Source organism: Parasteatoda tepidariorum, chromosome 4 (genome assembly GCF_043381705.1).
Source record: "Parasteatoda tepidariorum isolate YZ-2023 chromosome 4, CAS_Ptep_4.0, whole genome shotgun sequence".
NCBI classification, from domain to species: Eukaryota; Metazoa; Arthropoda; class Arachnida; order Araneae; family Theridiidae; genus Parasteatoda; species Parasteatoda tepidariorum.
The window spans coordinates 76,713,594-76,730,495 of NC_092207.1; the positions used below are offsets into that span (position 1 = coordinate 76,713,594).

General features: G+C 28.6%; 1 protein-coding gene across 2 annotated transcripts in view; it reads left to right on the forward strand.

Moving 5' to 3' along the window:
- Nucleotides 1-8,842: 8,842 nt before the first annotated feature.
- The window catches only part of LOC107436521 (RING finger protein nhl-1), a 33,281-nt gene continuing 25,221 nt past the window's right edge, over nucleotides 8,843-16,902 (forward strand). For both annotated transcript variants that reach the window (XR_011636639.1, XM_016048278.4), the window contains exon 1: nucleotides 8,843-8,979. The gene's annotated coding sequence lies outside the window, so the exon portion shown is untranslated. The remainder of the gene's footprint in view (nucleotides 8,980-16,902) is intronic.

Sequence of the window (16,902 nt, forward strand, 5' to 3'; positions counted from 1 at the left end):
AGAGAGAAAGAAACATCCATGCCCTGAGCAGGATTCGAACCCGCGACCAGCGGTTCCGCAGTCAGGCACGCTAACCACTCGGCCACCAGGTCGGTATATATATATATATATATGCTATTATCGACTGTGCAGCTAGTAATGTAGCCCTTTTCATTTTCAAGTTCGTCTCAGTAGATTTTTTACAATTCAAGGAAATAAAGTTCGCAACTTGTTCAATAATGTATTATCCTTTTTTTTTCTTTTTCGGAAGTTCAGCTTTTGATATACTGATGATTTTTCGCCTTTTTGAAATAAAGCAAATGCAAATAAAATCTTCTTAATTATTTCCCAGTTTATTTGTTTCTTCCGCAACTTTTCAAATGTATGTAAAAAAAAATTAGAACTTGGAAACTAAAATTTACTAAAAAACTTGTCATTAATCCTGGTTCATATATCATGTTTTTACTTGCTTACTTTTCCGATTCCCCATCCCAACTATTCATTTATTACATTATTTTTGCAAACTTGGATTACCTTTCGAATCGTGTAAACTGGCAGAGTGCACACGAGCTGTATTAAATATGTTGGTGAAAAACTTCTTCTAAGATTTTTTTGATGCCGTGCCTGCTATCATCAGGTCGTCTTACTCTACTTAAATTAAGTCTTCTTAAAAAAAAATTCATTTCCGCAGTATAAAACGATTACGATTATTTGACGATTATTATTGGTAGTACGATTATTTGATTATTGAAATTTATCTAAGGGAAGCAAAATTTTATGATTTCCCAAAATATATAACAATAAATAATAAAAATAAATTAATGCATGAAAATAAATAATAATGAATTAATAATAATAAATAATAAAAATAAATTAATGCATAAAAATGATTAATAACGAAATGATAATAATAAAATAATAACTGCACTAGAATCTAGAATAATGCGATTACTATTATTCTTAATCAAAAGCTATAGCTAAAGATAGAAAATATTTTCACAATGTAAACCAAAAAGTATAACCCTGCCTCTTTTTTAAGCTTCTGAATTCAATTAAAGAAAAAAAATGAATATTTTGGCTAAAGCAGAAGAAAATATTCAAGAAACAAAAACAAAAAAAAAATTGGCAAATTATAAGTAGTTTTTACTTAAAAACTATCAAAAATATTATTTCAGCTGAAGAATGCTCACGGTACTTTGAACAATTATATCGTTTATACATGCTACAACTGTTATAAAGTGTAAAATTGAAGCATGTTATCCAATTTTACAAGGATTAATTTACACGATAATATCATTCAACTTGAAACTATTTAAAAGATTGAGTTTTCGATTGAGGTTTCTACTTTATTATAGTTGCAGAGCGAAGGAACTTTCCGAAGAAGGACGCGTTAGAACTAAACGATGATAAAGAAATTAATAATACAAGCTGAAAATTCACCACAAAAGCGAATTGTCTAAAAGCGGAAATCACTCACTCCACTTTATTTATTTATATTCATTACAAAAAAGAAAGAAATAAAATTTGCGTTTTTACGATATTATGGTACAACTTCACCTACATCAGGTGTGATATCATGATCTTGGATTAAGATATTCCCGCCAATGATCTAAATTCACCCTTTGTTTTCAAATGCTTTGGGAAGTAGATCGTGACGCTCCAAGAGCCAAATCTCGGCAAACAATGGCATTCATTGTGCCCAAGACTTGACGCTCCATTAAAATACCTCTTGAAGAGTTTGACGAATTGAAGATGACCTCGGAGAGTGTCCATGAACTGTTTTTGATGAAAGTAGATGAAATGTTACTGCCACATTCTAAATGATCTAGACTGAAGACCATTATTCAGAAGGTCACCCAACTCCACCTTGTCACTGCAGTCTATTTATTTAAGATAAATACTTAAAGTTGCGCTATCCATCATTAGGACACAGATTAAAATCCAGCGATGGTCTTTATTTAACGTAACAGTAACGTAACGTAACGTAACAGTAAGGAACTAACATCAAACTAGATATATACTAGCTAGCTATTTTGCAATAGACAAAAACGACACACTGTTTCAGACGTCATATACCATGATCTTCCATACACATCACCCGCCCAACTATGGTCAAGCACCTAGCTCCATTTTTAAGGCCCTATCTTTTTACTGCGATTGTAGGAATACCACATAATTTTGACCCTGTTCAGATGACTAGAGCAGCACCTGAGCTGGTACACTTTTTTCAAACTTCCACTCCACAACCAACAGGAAAACTCTCAGTCACGACAGATTTAACGTTGCTCCTTGTTGTGTATACACGTCGGTTATTTTGTAGGCCGTCAGTATCGAATTCACTACCCTCAGCTTTCCAACCAGTGGTATGAGCCGCGCATTAACCGACTCTACGCAAACAGAACATTTCATTTACAGTACATTGAGGTTACCTAGTTGTTCAGATGTTGTGCAGGCAATTGTTCCTGCTGACAAAGTCACCATCAATCAGGGCTCGTGGTGTCCTTAAAAAATTTCAAAAGTGGTAGCAGAAGTTTAAAATTAAAATGTATTTGTATAAATATGTGTCCACCACTACGCTTATCTTTTTGAAATAAACATATCTAATAAAAAAATCACAGTTTTTGTATTTTTAATATTAAATTGAAAGCTAATAAAAAAAAGTTTTTATCAAAATTTTTTAAGGACAGTTCGAGCCAATTCACTAGGAGGTTTTGCTCTGATATACTACCATTGTTGAATAATTCTACGATTAACAATAATACATTTTTGTTTGATGAATCATTTGTTGATATTTTAAATTTACATTTTGTTTACGGAGAGCTTTGTATTAAGTATCAAACGTACAAATTAGGACAACTTACGATTGGGAAATATACACGTATATCGACATTGTTTAGATTATACAGATATAATATAGAGACAAATTTCGTTATATCGATGCATAATAAACAGGATATACAGGGTATAATATACTATAATACAATTTATACAGAGATGATCTGCCAAACGTACAAATCTCTTAGATACATAAAACATTTCAAACTAAAAGTGAGTTCACGTTTAAGTTTTACAGTTAACAACCTTTATACTATCCAATTTTAAGTTTTGACGGGCTTATGTTATATACATCGTATAAGAAGAGATTAAATCAATCTGGCAATATTATAATACCTATTGGTTGATTTGAATTTTACTTAATAAGTTTTTCCTCTGTTTGTTTAGTTTAAAAACTATTTTTACTGTTACTTTGATTCAAGCTAGCATTAGCACAAGCGGCTCCATAGATAGGTAAAAACTTGGTCTATGAATAAGCAATTATATTGAATACCATTTTATTTTTATTTCTTAAATGATTTTATTTATTGTATGACTGTATTATGACATTTAGTTTAAAATGTAATTTTCTTAGAAAAATATCCTCCATCTCCGATTGAGCATATTTTGAAATTTAAATGTTTTGAAAAACGTTTATTTATCACTTAATTATGGTCAATTTTTCAATCAGCTCATTTTCATTTCAGCCATTTTGTTATAAGAATGCATATTTGTGGGTGCATTGGCCCAATGTATGAAACCCACTGTTGAATAAAAGGACTGAATCAAGATAGCCCCAAGCAAGGATTACCTTAACCCAGTGTTTCCCAAAGTGTAGTACGCGTACTCCCAGGGGTACGGGAACAGTTTAGCGGAGGTACGCGTTCTTATGCGAAATATCTTGCAACAACAAAAATTTAAAAGAGTTTTATTTAGAAACAAAGCCAGTTATGAAAATCTACGATTTCGTATCTTACTATTAGCTATTGTTTTTTCAGAGTTAATAGTCAATAATTAGTGGTGTGAACAGCCAGTTGTGAACAGTCAACTTTTGTGCAATTTTTTTTATCACAGCAAAAACAATATCATCCTTCTCACTGATGCAAATAAACTTATTAACAAAACTTAGAACCAAAAAAGAAAAAGAAATACATTTTTTAAAAAAATGCATTAATTTTTTTTATTAGTGGTACATAGCGTTACGAAAACTTTAAAAAGGGTACTCAAAAATCATAAGTTTGGGAAACACTGCCTTAACCTAACATGATGAAACGTTCTTTTTTTTAATATCCATTTAAAACTTTAAATAACATAAGCATTATCATTTATTAAAAACTCGCATAATAATCTGAAAAATCTATACTTAATATTCTGTTTTTTTTTTTGACGAACCCAAATTTTTTTCATAAAAAAAAAAAAAACTGCGCCAAAATTGGCATTAATTTTTTGAACAACTGCTCCGGCGAAGAGAAGTGATGGATGAGTTTATGGTTGAGTGATGGATGATCCTCTTGGGAGATCAACTGACATTGGAAAAGGGATGCTGACGAGAATGACCATCATCCTTGTACAGTCCCTCAAGAGTTATCCTTCTGCCTGTTGGCTATGGCTCAAGGCCAGGAAATCCCCGACCTATTTCTTATGTTTGCCTCCTACCACTCTTGGATGAAAATAGTAACATCTCTTCTGAACACCGGGATGAGGTTTTTGCTCCTCTTCACTTTCTTCCGCAATCACAATATTGCTGCGAACAAGTGAAATAACTTTACTGCAAGTCATTTCAAACCCTTCAAAAAATGAATTGATGAAAATTATGAATGCAGATTTCTACAAGTCACAATTTTTTTTTAAAAAAATCGAATGAATGTCAATATTTAATTACATTTTAGAGCACCACTACCCATTTTTTCTTTGATTGAAGTATATTTGTATGAGGATTTCTTAATTATCACTCTTGCAGAGGATGGTTGTCCCTAATATTAGTAAAATTACGATTTGCAATTAATGGCCGGAGAGCTGTAATTTTTTTAAATATTTTCTTACATTTCTTTTTATTTTCATTTTACAACAGTTTAAACACACCATCGTCTGATTATCATAGATTCATTTTGTTTATTTTATTTTGATGTCTTCTTCCATCAGCATGACAACCTAGTACAGGCAAGAGCAGACCCAACTAGTGCAACAAGTTTCTATTTGACGCAATCAGACGCTAGGTTTCTCTATCCAACTCCCATGGTTTTTCAAGATATTTTTCCTCAGAATCAATCCATTTGGTGTTAGGTCTTCCCTTTTTTTGGTTACCAGTGAACTTTTCAAAAGTCTGCCTCATAACTAATCATCTGGGACTTCTGAACCGAGATTTACTTAATTTATTTAATTATTTAATTAATTTATTTATTTAACTTGTTTATTTAATTTACTTATATAAATTTATTTATTTAATTTATTATATTTATTAAATTATTTAATTAATTTATTTATTTAATTTGTTTATTTAATTAATTTATTTATTTAATTTGTTTATTTAATTAATTAATTTATTTATTTAAATTTATTTTTAAATTTATTTATTTAAATTCATTTATTTAAATTTATTTATTTAAATTTATTTATTTAAATTTATTTATTTAAATTCATTTATTTAAATTTACTTATTTAAATTTATTTATTTGAATTCATTTAATTAAATTTATTTATATTAATTTATTTAAATTTATTTACATTCATTTGTTTAAATATATTTATTTGTATTTAAATTTATTTACATTTGTTTATTTATATTTATTCATTTATATTCAGTTAAAATTTATTTATTTAAATTTATTTATATTTATTTATTTAAATTTATTTATTTATTTGCAAGTTAGGCTAGTCAACCCTATGCTCAACCCTAACTTGAAGGATTAAGATGTTCTTCAAATTTTAAATTGGAAAGACACAACGATGAATTTTCAAACGTACCTATGAATTACATTATAACCAATTAAGTTTTCCCAGAAGGCTAATCATGAAGGTTTTTAATTCAACATAAATAATTAAAATCAGATATTCTTTTTTTCTAAATTTTTAAGATTAAAATGGTTGCTATGTTTTTAAGATCCTATTTTGAAAAGATACTAATAAATATTACAAGAAATTTTTTCGGATTTTTGAAATAAGTTCAACCATTCGTTTGTACCTCAATTTAACACTATTTATTAATGTGTTTTACAAATTATGAGATGAATTTTAATTTAAAATCTTTGAATTAAGACTAAAAATAAAATAAGAAAGCCTTTTAAAGATGTGAGTTCAAAGACGCTTCCTTAAATTTTTATAGCTTCTACTTAATAACAAAGTTAGAAAAAAATTATTAAATCGATAAAGTGATTTTGTAATAACTATATCATTTTATAACGTACTTTTTTACTCAGATTATAAAAACTGTTTGCGGTTAGCATTTCCTGTAAGATATTTTGATTCTGTTACTGCATTACATCTTTATTTTAAAGATGCCTTTTCTTCTAAAGAGTTTATCTTTGTTAAATTTTAGTTCATTCAATTTTTTTCGTTTAATATGATGTGCAGACTTCTTTATTGAAATACAGACACAACTTACTAAACTTTGAATTTCAATATTAAAGTTTATTGAAAAATACCTTTATGAGAAAAATTGTGGTTCGTTATATTTTAAAAACGAAATAATCTTTGAATAATTCTTCACCGTAGAAACTATGGTACAACACCACCTTGAATTGAGTTGAATAATCAACTTTTTTCTTAATATCGATTTTTCTCTTTAATATCGATATTCAAAGTTCGTTCTTTGTTCTTTAATTCATAGGACTGTGCATTAAAGAACACATTATCACAACTTAACACTAAATTAAACGTTTATACACATTTCAAAGAGAGAAGTCCAATTTAAGCACCAATAAGGAAGAATTCTTAAGCCAAGTTTCGAAAAATTCATATCATTGGAGGGTTAATTTCGTGTCCGAAAATACCAATTTTGGCATTTTTTGGATATCTCTAGTAGATTGTTTACAATCGAGTATGAAATCGCGTGAATTTAATGCTCTCTCCATGTTGCTAAACATTTACAAAAACAAAAGTTCACCGTTTGAAAATGTATGTACTTTGAAAATGTGTACCGTAAATGCATGTACTTGGTGAAAAAGTTTTGTTTGTCTCAACACTACAAATGGTACTAAAAAGTTACCATTTGCTAAAATAGAGTAATAAAATACCATGCATGTATCTCAACGCTAAATATGGTACTAAAAAGTTACCATTCACTAAAATAGAGTAGTAAAACACCATATTGTTTCTAATCCCCTTACCAAATGCCTACAAGCCATATTAGTGAAACCAAGCGAATTTAAGGCAGAAGATGCCTTTCTTGTTTTTTAATGGCGCCATCTGTGACCAAGAGTACATCATCAGCCACTCACACGTCACAGCCCATTTTTAAAAGGTGAACCCATTAATTCATCCATTCATTCATCCCCAGATCGTAATTTTGACCTGAATCAGCGAACGATTAATCTCCAATTCGTTACCCCCAGAGGTTTTGAGATGTTATGGTAATTCGGAGGACTTCATGACTCGACAGATTTGACGTGCACCAGTCCCCATTTACTTCACCGTCTTCAACCGGTGGGGATCAAACTCATGATCTCTTGGACATGGGCTATATGTCCTACCAACTAGGTTAAACCAGTCGACACTATACGTAACTCTTGGATGTACGTGTTTCACAACACAAAAAATGTTCTTTCAGACTACTAAGTGTAAACGTGTTATTTAATAACACAAAAATTTATAATTTCAGTAAGATGTGATACACATAAGAGTCAGTAAATTTATTTTTACAATGCAATATAAAGTAAGAATCATTAAATTAGGATTCGTCTATACAATATTTCTTAAAATAAAATTAGTTTGTTAATTAAACAAACAAACAGCACAGGAAGAATATGATTTCGAACAAGACTTATTGCAGTTGAAGCGAGTTTTATTAAATTAGTTAATTCAATTGTAAATATTTTTATGAAAAGGCAACCATCTTTATTATGAAACTAAAAACATATATCTTTTTATAAAAGTTAATTTCTATTTCTGCGGAATGTTTCATCCTGTGTCATCCTGCTTCGTGCTCGGCGAAAACAAACTTGGACCTTGTCAATTGATTTCGAAACGTACGCCAAAATTGAATTTTAAAAATGTCAGAAATTTGAAATTCGATTTCACATGAACTATTTAATTGATTTCGTGCAAATTTTGAATTCAGTTACATAAAATTAAATTTTTTAAAGAAATTTAAAAATTTTTATACCTAAAAATTTTTCGGTGCTGAGTAATATAGTGATCATTCTTTCTTTTTTTTTTTTTTGGATAAATTGAATTTTTGTAAACACGATTTTGTTAATCTAATGATGTAAAGTTACCGAATAAAAGTGAGTGCAACCAAAAAAAAGAATTAAATTGGTTCAGTTTCTTTTTCGTGATATGACATATGCCTTGCAGTTTATACGTGATTACAGAGTGTTAATTAATGCCGATTCATTGATAACTTGCTATTTGTTTAATTTAACCAGTAAGGAGAAGGGGTATTCAGTTAGTCTAAAACAAAATATAAATACCCTTTCTTAATAAAACTTCGATAAATTTACAACTAATTCGCCACAGACATTATTGTCAAGTCATGTTCTCTCATTGCTTTTTATAAACAATTTCATCCGGCGTAATTACTTTGCGTAAACAATCGCCCACAATTCCAGTGCCAACTGCCAAACTGTTGGTTACCCTACAGACCCGGAAGACATCAATCCATGGTAGTATTCACGTAATACTGTAATGGGGACACAGAGATTAAATATTAATTTCTGAAAGGATTCGTTTCTCGATTTCTTCTTTTTTTGAAGAAGAAGAAATCTTCCGACATCAGCAAATGACGTAAAATAGAAGCGAGGGAGTCTGTTCTAAGACGGTGAACTTTTGCAAGGTAGTTTAGTAGCTCGTGGCAGCGAGCGTTGCTGTTTGAGATATTTTTGGAGTACCGTGATCCCAATATAGCGCCTGACATTGGATGCCAGCCGGCCCTTCGTGGAAGATCCTAAAGAAGGTTTTCCGCGGCACCACAACTCTTCAAGACTCGCGACAAGGCAAATAGGATTGATCCAGCTCCGTCAAATATCGAAAGTGAGTAAATTTATTGAACTTCTAACGAGCTTATAGCTTACATATAACTTAAATTTGTAAATTATTACGTCTTTAAAAAAATGTCAATGTATTTATTTTAACAGGCTCCGTGGATATTATTTGTTTATTAAATCTTTTTGATTATTAAGACTGTATGAAGTTATACATTATTATTTGATTCGATAGTTTATATCATTTTATCTATAATTATTTTTATAAAATGTTTCGAAGGCATAAGATTTCAAAAAATATTCAAATAAAAATGACTTATGAAAGTTTAAACGAGAAAAGCTATAAAACTGTATTTTTAAGGTGAAGTTTTAAGTGAACGTGTTTATAAAATCATAATATATTTGGTTTACGTTAATGTTCCACTACCATAAAAAATTAACTCATATGTCCAAGAGTCGTTAGATACTTGGACATATTTTTGACCACTGACCACTATTCTACGGAAATCTATGTTGATGTGATGCCTATTATGCGTCGTCTAAGCTTTAAATATTGCAGCGTTGCCAAAAATGGAAAAAATGTTAGTAGTTTCATCATAAAATGATTACTTCTTTAATTTTACAAGGCCCGAAAAAAACTCTGATTTATGAATGTTTTTCTTTCAATACTTAAATACAACCATTTATTTTACATAGCTTTATTTATATACTTGGCAGTTGCTTTGTGTTAAATAAAAAAATTAACACACATAATCCTTAATAATCATGACCAGTCTCAATTTGAATAAATATATAACCCATGATAGTATGATATAATAAGTGATCAGTTTCGACTTAAACAAATATAAAAATGTATCAAGTGGCAAATGAAGTTTATTCTCTCTAGTATTTTAATTTGTAATATCTTTTAACTAATGTTTTCTAATCACAGCTTGATGGATTTGTGATTGGTCTTCAATACCTTTCACATTCAATAACTGTTTCAGCAACCTATTAATTATTTTTTTATCAAATCTGTTTTTCCATTCACTTTGAAAGAACTCTTACATTGATGAAAATGTCAATAGTATTTTTCATAGCTTTACATGTTTACTATTGTTCACTAAATTTTCAAATAAAATTTTGCAAGTTTTGTAATGTACTATGATTTGGTGGAAAACGGCATTTTTCATTTATTTATCAATCATCGAATTAAAATTTTAATTCAAATACACACACTGTACTTTAATGCAGAACTGTATTATTATTCCATATTCAGGTCAAAAGCACATTTTACTAATTTTATAATTTAAAATTTAGCTAAAAAATTTTCGTCGCTGATACTATTCAAACATTAAAATGCTGGAATCTTGATTAAAGTTGTTTTCATTTCCTAATAAAGTATTGGGAAGCATAAGAGTAGCTCTTCTGTAAAAAAAATATGTTTATTTTATTTTATTTTACTTTATTTTATTTTTATTTCTTTGATTGCTGCGCAATTAGTGAATGCTCTGTTTTGGAAAGCAAGTAGGTGAATACAGACTTGTTCAAAAATTTAAAAGGAATCTTGAACTGACCTATGGGGACAATATAATTTTTTTTGTTCGTTAAATAAATAATTAAAGATATAAAAATAATTTATGAAAGTAGATGAATTTAATTGTAAGCTCTAAAACAGGTTTTTTAAACAATATTTATTATAAATCATCTATGCAGTTGTGAAGACGCTTATCAAAATAATTATCAAAATTCAATCAATTTATTCATTAGAGTTTCTTTTGCATTAAAATTTTCAATTTCTATTTTTATTACTTTTTTTTCATGCAAATTTTATTTATAAGAAATTTTTCGTATTTTATGTATTATCAAATGTAATATTAGATGTAATGTCATTCCACGGTTATTTTTATGTATATTACATTAAAGAAAATTGATTATTTTTAAAGGATGAACTTCTATTCCAATAAATTACTTTACTGCAATAAATTAGAAATATTATATAAAAAAATAATTATAAAAATTTGCCAAATAATTTTTATTATCAATTCGAGCTACGTTATCAATGGTCAAGGCTAGTGTTTTGCAAACATGTTGTAACAATAACAAAACAATATGTGAAATTAAATATAGCATACCAAAAAAATAAAATAAAGAGACGTGGTTTAATAATTTATAATTGTTTAAAAAGTGAAGCCAACTAACTTGTTAAATATGTCATTTATTGTAAAAGTTGTGTAATTTCATACAAAAAATATGTATTATTTGCTTAATTGCCCTATTTTTCTTTATAAAAGTGATGCAACTTCAATCATTCTATTAAAATCCTGTAGAAGATAACATTGAACATTTCGTGCATTCTTATTTGACTAGCAAAGCACATGACGCGAACTTCAATAAACCAGACAGCTACAGTTATGTTAACCAGGGTTGCCACGGGCAACTAAAATGCAAAAAGTGGTGACTGATAAAATTCAAAACTTTAATTAAAAAAAATTAAAATAAGGAATTTTTATTTTCATATTTCTTTTTAGTTTACGATTGAAAATGAGTGCAAAGAAAAATTTTGCTTTAAATATGAATTATTTTAAGTGCAAGTCCTAGTGGTAGTCATGATTGACTAATTAAGAAGATAATAAATAAATGAAAATGAATATAATCTTCTACCACCTTTTATATTTTTAATCGCCTGTGGCATTCTTGTTTAACCCATTTGTGCCTAGTGTTCTTTAAAAAAGACGGTTTTTTATCATTCCTTTTACAATGAAGAAAAAAGTGGTAGCACAAGTAGTTCACTATTTGTATTTGGTTTTCAGAGACAAGATAATTATATTTACTATAATAGATTAACGATGTAAATATTTAGGTATATATCTGATATTAGGGTGCGATAAATTCTCAAAACTGAACTGGTAGGTTACAGAAAGAACTATCTATCTGGAATAAACAAATACGTTCTACTACTTTTTTCATGTAAGTGTTTTTCATATTATACGACTTTTTGTGTCTGCCTATTAATGGGGTAGGCTATGATTTGTTTTAAGACCGGAAACGAGAACCCTAAAACACTTCAGTGAGTTTTGCAGATGATTACGTCATCTGCAGATTATAATTATTATTTTTAACGCGCAAACAAATATGGGAATTACATAGTTGAATCCAGAGAACGCCGCCTAAAACTAAAGGTAATTATTCATTACCTTTCATTATAAAGGTACTTTGTTCATTTTTTTTTTATCTCTGCTAAAAACTCAACTTAAATTTAAACAAGATAAATTCGAAAAATGAATCTGAACATAAGTTGAAACTGAAACTGAATTTTCAAAATAATATTCTCTGTCTGAGATCGAAGATAAATTTTTAAGTACTAGGACAGAGCTGCAGATCCACTTAGTATTCTACTACCGGGATGATAAAAAGGAAATTAATAAAAGTTTTTTCTTTTTATAAAATTTCAATTGCTTGATATTCTTCTAAATACATAAATTTGTAGTTGTAATTTAATTTTGCGATATTTCTAACTGTTCGATTATGCTTATTAGTGAAATTTCAAAGTGATTATTTGAATCTTTTTATTATTTTATCAGGTTTTTCTGCTTTAATAGATTATAAATATTGCTTTTTTTTTGTAACTATACCATTTCATAATAAATTAAGTGTATAACATTAAACCAGTGTGATAATTAAAATTTCCAATCGAGATCAAATTCACTCAGTTCCAAGTAAAATATTATAAAGAATATTAAAATACATTAAATTTTTAACAATAATTTCAGTGTTATAAACGGCATTAAAATACATTTAATATTTTATTAAAAAAAGCAATTCGATCACGAATAAAATTATATAATTTGTTTTAAATTTATAAATACTTTTAAAGAAAATTATTTTTTGATAGTCGCAATGGCGTTGAGTGTTCTTTGGAACCGAAGAAATTTTGCGACTCCTTTTATTTTACTAGGTTATAAAAAAATTTTAAAAATGAGACTTGTCATTGTTTCTCACTCCATTGTTTTATATATCCAGCCGATTATAACCTGGTTGATCTGATTATAAAGGTTATTTTACTTCGAAAAATAGATACTGTCTGTTAAGTATGTGTGGGAGTTCCGTTGCAAGAAATTATTGGCATCATCCCATTTTGAAAAGCAGCCAATATGTCAGCCAAACTGAAGCAATCATTTCGATGAAAAAGCAGTTTTGTTCGACACCATACATTTATAAGAATTATTGCTTTCTTCAGTGACTAAAAATATTGATAAATTATACTTTAAAAAAAAATTTACGAAGTAAAAGAAATGTACTTTTGATCGCTTTAAGCATAGTAATTTTAACATTTTAATTTTAGCTTTCTCTTACGTTAGCATTCAAACATGTAAGAAAGGAATTTTTGTAAAAAATAATAATATTTTTTATCATCTGGTACAAAATGATACATTAATAGCGGCCAATATTGATACTTCATGTGGATTTTTTTTTCATGGTAGAAATAAAATTAATATTACATTGATAATTGAGAGTGGAAATTGCTTTGTATCCATAAGATTATTATAAAGCGTCCAGTATGTCTGTTTTAATTATTTTCAAGCGGTGGTGATCAAAATAAATTTAAATCAAATTTCTTAAATCAAGAACAAGCAGGAAGGTGAATTAGTTTTAACTTCTGTATCTATTAGCTGTAACTTTTTCAAATATCTTTAGTAGATTGGAATAGTTTCGAATATTTTGTTTCATCAATCTTTTTACACCGCTTTTCCCATTTTCCATCGACTTTAAATTTCGAAATCAAATTCGTCTGAGAAAACTTTGTGAGTTGGGAGTTATGCACATTGTGCAACACACTTTTTAAAAGAAACCTTACAGAAGAATCATAAGAGAAGAACTATAAGAAGCTAACTTTCTGATTAAAGTGCAAGAATTTTTCTAACTGTAGTAGAATGTGTATCTTAATTTTTTTTTTTATATCAGCAAATAAGATTTATTTGATAAATACTCTACCACAAAAAGGTAGACTATATACAAAAAATACCTATATATGAAAATTTGGCAATACAAATTTGTTTATACCAAGTAAATATTTCATTCTTTTACCTTAAGATTGATTCTTTTCACCATTCGCTTTCATTCGTTTACTTTACTTTTCTCTTAGATTAAAAAGACAAAGTGCTTCGTCAGATCTAAATATGAATATTCAAATTATTCACATGTTATGGTAGTCAAACAATTAGTTTCTCAAAAATAAATTCTAATAATGAATTACTTTTTTTCATTTTTGATAAAAGGAGTCATTCATTTAAAAGGACACTATTTGGTACAAAAGGGTAAATCTGTTAGGCGCTTAAGTTTCCACCTTGAAAACATGTTCCTTTTAACTGATTTGTAATTAAATTATTTCTTTTCAAGCACTTAGATTGCAGAAATTAAGATATTTGCTTAATAATTTTAAATATACTACTTTTTTAAAAATTTGATTTCTCAGGAACTATTCAACCGATTACGCTCAAAATTTGTGTTTCGCCATGTAAAATTACAAATTTCGAAATGATGTAAAAAAATTATGCGTTCATTTTACAATTCAAATTTATACATTTATTTTTCAAATTTTTCTCGACTATTATTAAATAAAATAATAAAAATAATAAATATTGCTAAAATTTACTTTTTTGCATGAAATTATCTTCAAATAAACGAAATTTACAATTTTGTGTAAAATTTTCTTAATTAGCTCAAAAAGTTCTCGAGATATAGTGATATAACCAAAAAAAAAGAGAATTAACAATAAGGGGTTCAAACATTGAATCTTTCTCGTGACCAAACTATAGTGACCATATTTCCATGATTGCGTCTACCCCTTATATTTTGGGGGTCAGAAAACCGATTCCGTTGGAGAAAAAAATGTATATTTATTCAGAGAAAGTACGTTTTTGAGTCTGATTTCGTAACCTAAAATATCGTTTGCATTATTTAATCAGCATATTTGAGGTCACCCCCTAAAACGATTAAGATTGTGTTCTAGAAGATGAAAATCCAAACATTAAATCAATAATTATTTTAGATGGTCCGTTTTCTCTTTTCATTCTTTCTTCTTTTTTCTTTCTTTTTAGCACTGTGCATACACTAAATTAAATGTTTCATTTTTACGTAAAAGCGCTCTAGTGGAATTCTACCAAAACTCAAGTGGTAGATAAATTTCAACTCTTTCCAATATCCTAAATCGCAAATATCGTTCTACTTTGTTCGTTAGACTAAGCTGACCAACGTCCTCAAGAAGCCTGGTAATAAAATTTATTTTTGAAAACTAACTACTTGATCTTTCCAAATCAATATTCCTAGAACAGAGATTCCTCGCAAGGATTCGATAACGGAAATAACTTTTTCGAAAAGCTGAACAAGTGAGCTCTCGAATGTTTTTTTAGAAAAATGTGCGAACAGTTTTTTGAGGACACTAGTCTCCTTACGTAAGACGAATAAAAATTAAAAAAGCGACAGCAATATTTAGAAAACCGGAGCAATTTTTGAGTTTTATTAGTAAACACGATATTCAATACAACAGTTCCGCATTTTGTAAATGATTTTGTTTTTATATTTTGAATGGTATCAAAGTTAAAACTATCACACTTTATACTTGGTAGAATAATTTGAAATTAAAATCATTTTTACTTTACATTACTCAGAAACAAGCTAACAATTCATATAAAACTTGATATCCATTCGATTGGTGAAGTATAAAAATGTTTGCTTGATACAATTGTCAATTGAATTGTAATTAAACAACTACGTAGCTGATTCTCGATTATCAGAAAAGTGTCTAGCCCCACTGAAACGAATATCCCAGTTTTTGCAAATTTTAATAATAAATACAAAATGTAAAACTGTTTCACAATAATCAGTTCAGAAGAAAGCGAATGAACTCAAAAATTTTTTGGAAGAACAAGGTCAGGGACTGAGCTGTCTGGAGGCTAAGGCTCACCATGGGCTGTAGTGCTAATAGAAAAGAAGAAGATTAATTTTATATGAGAACTTCATGAGTTCCAGGTTAATCACAAAATCATAGATTCATTTGAATTTTTTTATGTGTTTTAGTATCTCTCGGATGATTCGCAACCTGGATAAACTATTTCGTTTCATCAGGAATCTATCATGACTCCATTAAATCTTTAAAAAAACTCTCCTTAAATCGTCATCTCGAACATCTTTTACTTCAGTTTTATTATTAATTTGTTACAAAAATACTAATAACAGCAATATATCTACATTAACACTTTTACACTCTGCATCAACAAGAAAGTATTAAGCACGAATAATCACTGATACAGTTAATGCATTACGTTATTATTAGCAAAGAATTGATATTAAAATTATTATGTACTGTCATTAAGTGCATGCTCTTCAACATGTTCCATACAACAACGATGTTAAAAACATTAATTTTGTTTTGACCAGCAAATGAGGTAATTCTTTTTAAATAAAAATAAGCATGACTAAGGGAATAACAAAGAATAAGTTAATTCAATTTAATAAATTCCCTTTTATATAATTGAATTCAATAATATTTAGGTCAAATTAAATATTTTAAAATAATCTTTTTTTTCCCTCCCTCTTAGTTTTTGTTTAGTCGCCCCATCTGGCATATTGGCGATTTTAGTATTTTATGGTTTTGAATATTTATATACCTGGCCGGGTATGTTGGGCGATTTAATTTTTGAACTTTGAAGTCACTAAAGGCAAAAGCATACAAAATCTTGGCATTTGAAAAGAAAACTATTGCTAAAGCAGGGAAGCCTGCGTAAGTTGGCCATTTATGGGTCAACAATTTAATGCTTGAATTAGACAAAAGATCAACTTATAAAGGAGAAATGATAGGTAATCAATTTACTCGGGTGATCTGATCCTGAAACTGGGCACCTAAGTTAGGTCGCGGCCTTTTACACAGGTGATCAACTTAATAGATTTTTCTGTAACTGTAATATATATATATATATATACCAGTATGTCT